The 7,840-nt window shown below is 41.8% G+C and overlaps 1 pseudogene; it reads right to left on the bottom strand.

Moving 5' to 3' along the window:
- Positions 1-280: 280 nt before the first annotated feature.
- LOC132519594 (riboflavin kinase-like) lies at positions 281-4,051 on the bottom strand (annotated as a pseudogene).
- Positions 4,052-7,840: the final 3,789 nt, after the last annotated feature.

The raw sequence follows: 7,840 nt of genomic DNA on the forward strand, positions 1-7,840 counted from the left end.
AAAACACTTAAGACCTTTCTAGTGGTACATTTTAATTAACATATTACATAAAAAAGAATCTTGATTTTTAAAATGAACCTTTTTAGTACTGTGACATGATGGGTTTAATTGAACAGCTGGAACATAATATGGTAACTACATTGTACTGTTTAATTCACATTAATTCACAGTTTAATGTAGGAAAATGTTTGATTTTTAAAGTATAACCAAGATGAGACTGTAGAGTTATAAGCAGTAAAATATTAGAAAACAGTGAATGAATCAATATGATGCTTTTCCATCAGTGGCCATTCATTATTTTGCTTTTAGGCACCTGGAAGAAATTGTCTTCTTTGAGTTTCAAATGTTCTGGTAAATCTAGTCGTTTCTTAGCTTCCTCAATATCACCTTGAATTGCTGAAATAAGTGACTCTAAAGATTCAAAAGTTCTTTTCTGGTCTGAGGTAGCCGACGATGGCCACGTTGAGAATTTCCCCGTAGAAATCCTCTTTGAAAGTATGCATGATATGAGTTTCCATGGACGCTTTTGTATTCTTGTAGTTTGGGTTGCATCCTATGCTCACCACCTTATGGACGTCTCCACTTCCAACACTGGCCCAACCATAATATATGCCAGTGGATACGTCAGCTGGAAGATTATCTACTACTTGTTCAGGAAAGTTAGCTGTAGGGATGCCCAGCTACTTGGAGCCGCGACCGAAGCCCCGCACCACCTGGCTGCGGCGGAAGTACGGCAGGTGCCTCATGACGCCGTCAGCTAGGGGTGCAGGCTGTGGTCCAGTCTGCGCGTCCCGCGGAGCCGCTGTTGAGGCGGTGCCTGGACCCCCTGGACCAGCCGGGGGACACGGGTGGGAGCTCCACAGGCCAGCCGGCTGGCTGGGCGAGTGCACGGGCATACAACGGGCCTAGCGGCACAGACGACACACCATGGCGAGACCCTCACGCCTGACCGAACAGAAGGTGCCGGGTGACTCAGATGCTGCGTCGGGGCTCCTGAATGCCGGCGACCGAGGAAGTGTGTGTTTCTATGTATTTTTAAATTTCTTCTTTGATTTCTTTAGTGATCTCTTGGTTATTTAGTAGTGCACTGTTTAGCCTCCATGTATTTGTGGTTTTTACAGTTTTTTTTCCCTGTAATTGATTTCCAATCTCATAGCATTGTGGTCAGAAAAGATGCTTCATACGATTTCAATTTTCTTAAATTTCCCAAGGTTTGATTTGTGACCCAAGATGTGATCTATCCTGGAGAATGTTCCATGTGCACTTGAGAAGAAAGTGTATTCTGCCACTTTCAGGTGGAATATTCTATAAATATCAATTAAATCTCTCTGGTCTATTGTGTCATTTAAACCTTGTGTTTCCTCATTTATTTTCTGTTTGGATGATCTGTCTACTGATGTAAGGGGGATTAAAGTCCCCTACTATTATTGTGTTACTGTTGATTTTCCCTTTCATGGCTGTTAGGATTTGCCTTATGTATTGAGGTGCTCCTATGTTGGGTACATAAACATTTATAATTGTTATATCTTCTTGGATTGATCCCTTGATCATTATGTAGTGTCCTTCCTTATCTCTGGTAACAGTCTTTAAAGTCTATTTTATCTGATATGAGAATTGTTACTCCAGCTTTCATTTGATTTCCATTTGCATGTAATATCTTTTTCCAGCCCTTCAGTTTCAGTCTGCATGTGTCCCTAGATCTAAAGTGGGTCTCTTGTAGACAGCATATAAAGGGGTCTTGTTTTTGTATCCATTCAGCCAGTCTTTGTCTTCTGGTTGGGGCATTTAATCCATTTATACTCAAGGTTATTACCAATATATATGTTCCTATTACCATTTTCTTAATTGTTTTGGGTTTGTTTTTGTGGGTCTTTTTTCTTCTCTCATGTTTCCTGCCTAGAGAAGTTCCTTTAGCATTTGTTGTAAAGCTGGTTTGGTGGTGCTGAATTCTCTTAGCTTTTGCTTGTTTGAAAAGCTTTTGATATCTCCGTGGAATCTGAATGAGATCCTTGCTGGGCAGAGTAATCTTGGTTGTAGGTTTTTCTCTTTCATCACTTTAAGTATATCTGCCACTCCCTTCTGGCCTACAGAGTTTCTGCTGAAAAATCAGCTGATAACCTCATGGGGATTCCTTTGTATGTTATTTGCTGCTTTTCCCTTGCTGCTTTTTATACTTTTTCTTTGAATTTAATTTTTGTTAGTTTGATTAATATGTGTCTTGGTGTGTTTCTCCTAGGGTTTATCCTGTATGGGACTCTCTGTGCTTCCTGGACTTGATTGACTATTTCCTTTCCCATGTTAGGGAAGTTTTCGACTATAATCTCTTCAAATATTTTATTCTTTTTCTCTTCTTCTAATGGGGCCCCTATAATTCAAATGTTGGTGCATTTAGTGTTGTCCCAGAGGTCTCTGAGACTGTCCTTAATTCTTTTCATTCTTTTTTCTTTATTCTGCTCTGCAGTAGTTATTTCCACCATTTTGTCTTCCAGGTCACTTATTCGTTCTTCTGCCTCAGTTCTTCTGTTATTGATTCCTTCTAGTGTATTTTTCATTTCAGTTATTGTGTTGTTCATCTCCGCTTGTTTGTTCTTTAGTTCTTCCAGATCTTTGTTTAACATTTCTTGTATTTTCTCAATCCGTGCGTCCATTCTATTTTCAAGATTCTGGATCACCTTTACTATCATTACTCTGAATTCTTTTTCAGGTAGATTGCCTATTTCTTCTTCATTTATTTGGTCTTATAGGTTTTTACCTTGCTCCTTCATCTGTGACATAGTTTTCTGTCATCTCATTTTTTTTTTTTATGAGTAAAATTGTGTTCCTGTCTCACTGGTTGTTTGGCCTGAGGCTTCCAGCACTGGAGTTTGTAGGCTGTTGGGTAGAGCTGGGTCTTGGTGCTGAGATGAGGACCTCTGGGAGACCTCACTCCAATGAATATTTCCAGGAGTCTGAGGTTCTCTGTTAGTCCAGTGGTTCGGACTCAGAGCTCCCACCACAGGAGCTTCAGCCGACCCCCGGCTGGTGAACCAAGATCCCGCAAGCTGCACAGGGTGGCAAAAAAAATAAAAAAGAGGAGAACGATAACAAAGTAAAACATAAAATTAGACTAGGAAACAAACAGATATGTTAGAAAGAAAAAATATATATATAGATGAAACAACAACCAGAAGGTAAAACAGAACCACAATAGTATAAAAGAGGAGAAAAAAAAAAAAGGTGGAAAGGCCTTGGCTGTGGAGGGTGGGACCTAAGCAGGGGTGGGGTTTGGGTGGTGGGTGGGGCCTCTGCTTAGGACCCACAGGGCTGGAAAAGGCCCTGGGGGTGTGGGGTGTGGGGCCTCGGCTCAATGGAACAGAAGGGGCCCAGCCGTGTCTCCCACCTCTGGTCTCAGAGGACGGGGGAACCCCACCAGGGAGCTCAGCAGTTTTCCTGGGCCTCGAGTGGGTGAGGCAAATATCCTCCACTCCTCTCCCGCTCCTCCAGTCCTGGAGGGCCCCTCCTGCCTGCCCCTCGTACTCCCTCCCTCCCCCCCCACCCCCCCTGCCCCGGCCTCCCGCCCCAACCTCCCTCCTATGCCCCCAGGACCCACGCAGCCTGGAGGGGGCTTTGGAGGGTGGGGGACTGGCCTGGGAGCTCAGTAGGTTTCCCGGGCTCTAGTGGGTGGTGCCAATGCCCTCTGCTCCTTCCCCTGCTCCTCTGGTTCTGGAGGGACCCTCCTGCCTGCCTCTCCTGTTCTCCCCCAGCCTCCCTCCCATGCCCCCAAGACCAGTGCGGCCCGGAGCAGGCCTCTGAGGGCGTAGGACCCTGCCCAAGAGCACGCAGACATCCCCGGCCGATTGGGCAGGGGATACACTGGGCACACACCCCACGATCCGAGCCCCCGAGCATCCCTCCAGGCATGGGAACCCCTCACCCCTCTCAGCCGCACCCCTCAGGGGTGCCAGTCCTGTTCCACCTCCACTTCTCCTCCCCAACTCAGTCCCCACAATCCTACCGGTTTGCTTTGGGGTTCCTCCCGTCTCCTTGGGCGTTGAGGTCCCCCCATCGGCATCCTGCAGGAGCCCTAGTCGTGGGGAGATGCAAACTCCGAGTCTTCCCACACTGCCATCTTGACTCCACCACCTAGGATTTACTCTTTTAATATCTTTCATGTATAATGTACAGCGGTTTTAATTATATTCATCACGTGTGCATTATATCCCTAGTACTTATTTATCTTATAACTGGAAGTTTGTACCTTTTGACTACCTTCATCTAACTCACCCCCCCCAACCCCTACCTCTAGTAACTACAAATCTGATTTTTTTTACTGTTCACTCCATGACGTTTAATCACCTTGTAGCTGCCCATGAGCTGGTATGATTGGAAAGGGAGGATTCCCACAGCATCTGTTTTCTAATTGTGAATGGCTACATGAGAATCATCATAGTATTCCACTTCAAATGTCAGCTTCTTAGCTTCATCCCTCATCTCCTGTGGTACTACACAACCCCTTTCAATAGCTGTAACACAGTTCTCTGTTAGGAAGAATAATAAGCATTATACATTGTATAGTGGCAGGTACCCTAGATGTGTGCAGTATTCGAATTCCATTGTTCTAAATGCATTTGTAGTACCTTGGCTCATTAACACATGTTCTTACTTATTCATTTATTTAAACAGCTTTTTTTTACTGAGCCAATCCCATATTTCAGGCATTGCATTTGATGCTGTGGTAATGATGATGAATGTGATATTCAAAGAGTTCACAGTCTAATAGTGCAAACAAATAATTAATCAGACAATTACAATATAGTGTTTGACATATTATAATGGGGGGAGTAGAGGGTGCAATAGGAACAGAGAGGAAGTATATGTAACCTAGATTTCTGGGAGCTTGAGGGCCCTGCTATAATGTGACTTGGACAATGGCTGGGAGTTAAGGAACATGGAGTTTGGTGGGGATGGGCTTTGGGCATGGATGGGTTTCAGAACAAGGAACTAGGAACTACATGTGTGAAGGCTCAGAGACAAGGGAGCCTGGTATCGTTTGAGGGGCAGGAACTGGGAGAAGACTGAAAGAAGCTCAGTGTAATTGAGGCACTGTGCGCGAGGAGTGAAATGAAAGATGTGAGAGTAACATGGAAGATTCATGTAGAGAAAGGAGTGGTAAGAATACAAAATTTACTCAGCTGGTAATTGGCTGTGTGATCCTGATAAGTCACTACACTGCGCTTACCTGGGTCTTGATTTTCTTCCCCATAAAATGAAGGTGACAGCCAAATGACCTCAGAAATTACATCTGCCCATACCCTATCAAAGCTAAGTTCAGTAAGTCCCTTTGCAGAAAGATTTCTGCAAATGGCTTCTGTTAGTGGGGTTGGGAAGGGTTAATAATATTCTATCCCAGGAGTATAAAACCCAGAAGCTTGGTCTGCATTTTATTTTTCTCATGAAAGTTCATCTCAGTTTCTTTGCACTCCGTTTTGTTCTATTACTACATACACTGTTAATATTACAAAGAATAATGTTATTTATTTTAACCTTTGGTACCAAAGTCTAATGTTGCTAAATCATAGATAATTATCAAGCCAATCCCAATAAAGTAAATTTAAAGAGAAGTAACATTTCCTCATATTCCAATTCAGTAATGTAAATTGCTTGAGGACTTTCTGAATAAGTTGGAAAAAACTGCCTGTTTCTAGGGTCAAATTCTGAAATTAGGTTTCAAGGTAGGGAAGATGACTGTATTAAATTAATATCTGGGGCTTATTTATAGTCATTACCTGTTAGTCATAGTAAATGTGAAGAGCAGAAGTGGCAACTTTTCTGATCTTTTTATGTGCTTGTAAACTCTGCAAAAGTGGCCATTTAGCAATAAATGCATGTTCTCCATCAAATTAGCATCAATGCCTACCTCATCTCCTCAGGAAATTAGATTCACCTTTTGCATTTTCACCCACGATTTGGTGACCATGGTCTTTAAATATTTTGAGAACACTAAATTTAAAATGCTTGAAAAGCTATGTGTTATTTAATTTTCAGTTTAGATTTTCTCGCATACACCATTGTACGAAACATTGCGTTAACCTCATGCTTCAGTGGAGAAGAATCTTAGTTCTAAATTCTCAGCATGCTTTTCTTTTCCTATGAATGCGAAGCTTCAATCCACAGTCAATAATGTGGGAACTGTCTATTGTTTTTCTAGGCTAGTGATGGATGGATTTTGGTACTCTCTTACTGCTGGTGACAAAATAGGATACATTTATTTAAATACTGCTGGGAGATAGGAGTGAAATATTTAGCTGAAGATTTTTAAAGGAGAGCTACTTAAGGGTCAGTTTCAGAGTTCTATAAAAAGTATTTGGGCCACATTGTTTCAGAACCCAGAACCATAGTCTCATAAGCTCTGAACTCCATATACATAGAAGCATGGGCGGACTCATAGAGCTAGAAAGTGGCTTCAAGGTCAAACACTCCAACATCTGTATTTTTGAGATGCTTTGTAGCTTGACTGATTTCAGTCAATCTACAAAGTGCACTTTAATAATTTCAACCAAAATTATTGTTGATTTATGTCAATCACTACTAGGTGGGACTGCATAGAAATATCATATAGTGAGGCCCAGGAAATGCATGATAATATCCTAGGAAAACCCAGTTCTCTTTAGATGTAAAAATTCTTGCACTCTTACTTGTTTAGATAGAAAATATTTTGCAATCAAGACCTTTAAACTCACTCAGTACTCTACACAAACACAATCTGGCCCTTGCAGATGGAATTGTTTGCTGCTTACCATATGCAAGTTTTGTTCTCTCTTTTATGGGTTCTTACACACAGTTCCAATTTCTACAGTGTCTTTTACCCTGTTGTTCATGTTGTAGTTCTATAAGCTCCCAAGGCTCAGCTTAGGGCTGACCCGCTCCCCGAGGGCTTCCCGTCTTCCAGTCAGAAATGAGGTCTCTATGCCTTGAATCTGTAGTCTTCTGGATTTCATTCAACTCTGCTTTTCCAGTGTGTCTAGCACAATGTTGTTATTAAATGTTTAATGAATGTATGCTGAAGAGAAATATTTCTGAAATACCAAACAGTAAACTGTTGATTGAAAATAAACCCATAAAAGCAGCACAAATTGCACCTTGTAAATAAATAATTTTCTGGAGGAAGTTAGGTCATTTCAAAATTGTGTTATAGTCAGTTGCTAATTAAGTTGTACTATAAGTTAATTTAATTCCCAATTAAATTTAATTTATTGGTCATATATATCAGTATTCAAACAAATCACAATGAAAATTTTATTATAACATAATTTTGCAGTATTTTTTTCTTTCATTGGTCTTTCCTCTTATTTTCACATTTGATCTTCATACCTGTTTCTCAAGAAAAGAGGTATCATTATCCCCATTTTATAGATGAGGACAGTGATGACATGGGCAAAGGTAGCCATCTGGGGTCACACAGTGACTGCTTAAAGGGCTCTTCAAAACTGACTTAAAGCTCTTTTATTGCCATTCTCTAAACGGTTTCCCACAGCCACCCTCTTTTCTACTTGATCTGAGACCTCTCACTTCTCATAAAATCTTGGGTGTAAGAGTCATATGCATAAGATATGTCACATTACACAAACACACATACACACAAATACCAATTTCCATCTTGGAGCAATTCAAATGCCTTATTGATTTCTTTCAAAGGGCAACTCATGGTGGGGACTTCCCTGGTGGCGCAATGGTTAAGAATCCGCCTGCCAATGCAAAAGACATAGTTTCAAGCCCTGGTCCGGGAAGATTGCACATGCCGCGGAGCAACTAAGCCCGTGTACCACAACTACTGAGCCTGCGCTCTAGAGCCCACGAGCCA

Source organism: Lagenorhynchus albirostris, chromosome 4 (genome assembly GCF_949774975.1).
Source record: "Lagenorhynchus albirostris chromosome 4, mLagAlb1.1, whole genome shotgun sequence".
NCBI lineage: Eukaryota > Metazoa > Chordata > Mammalia > Artiodactyla > Delphinidae > Lagenorhynchus > Lagenorhynchus albirostris.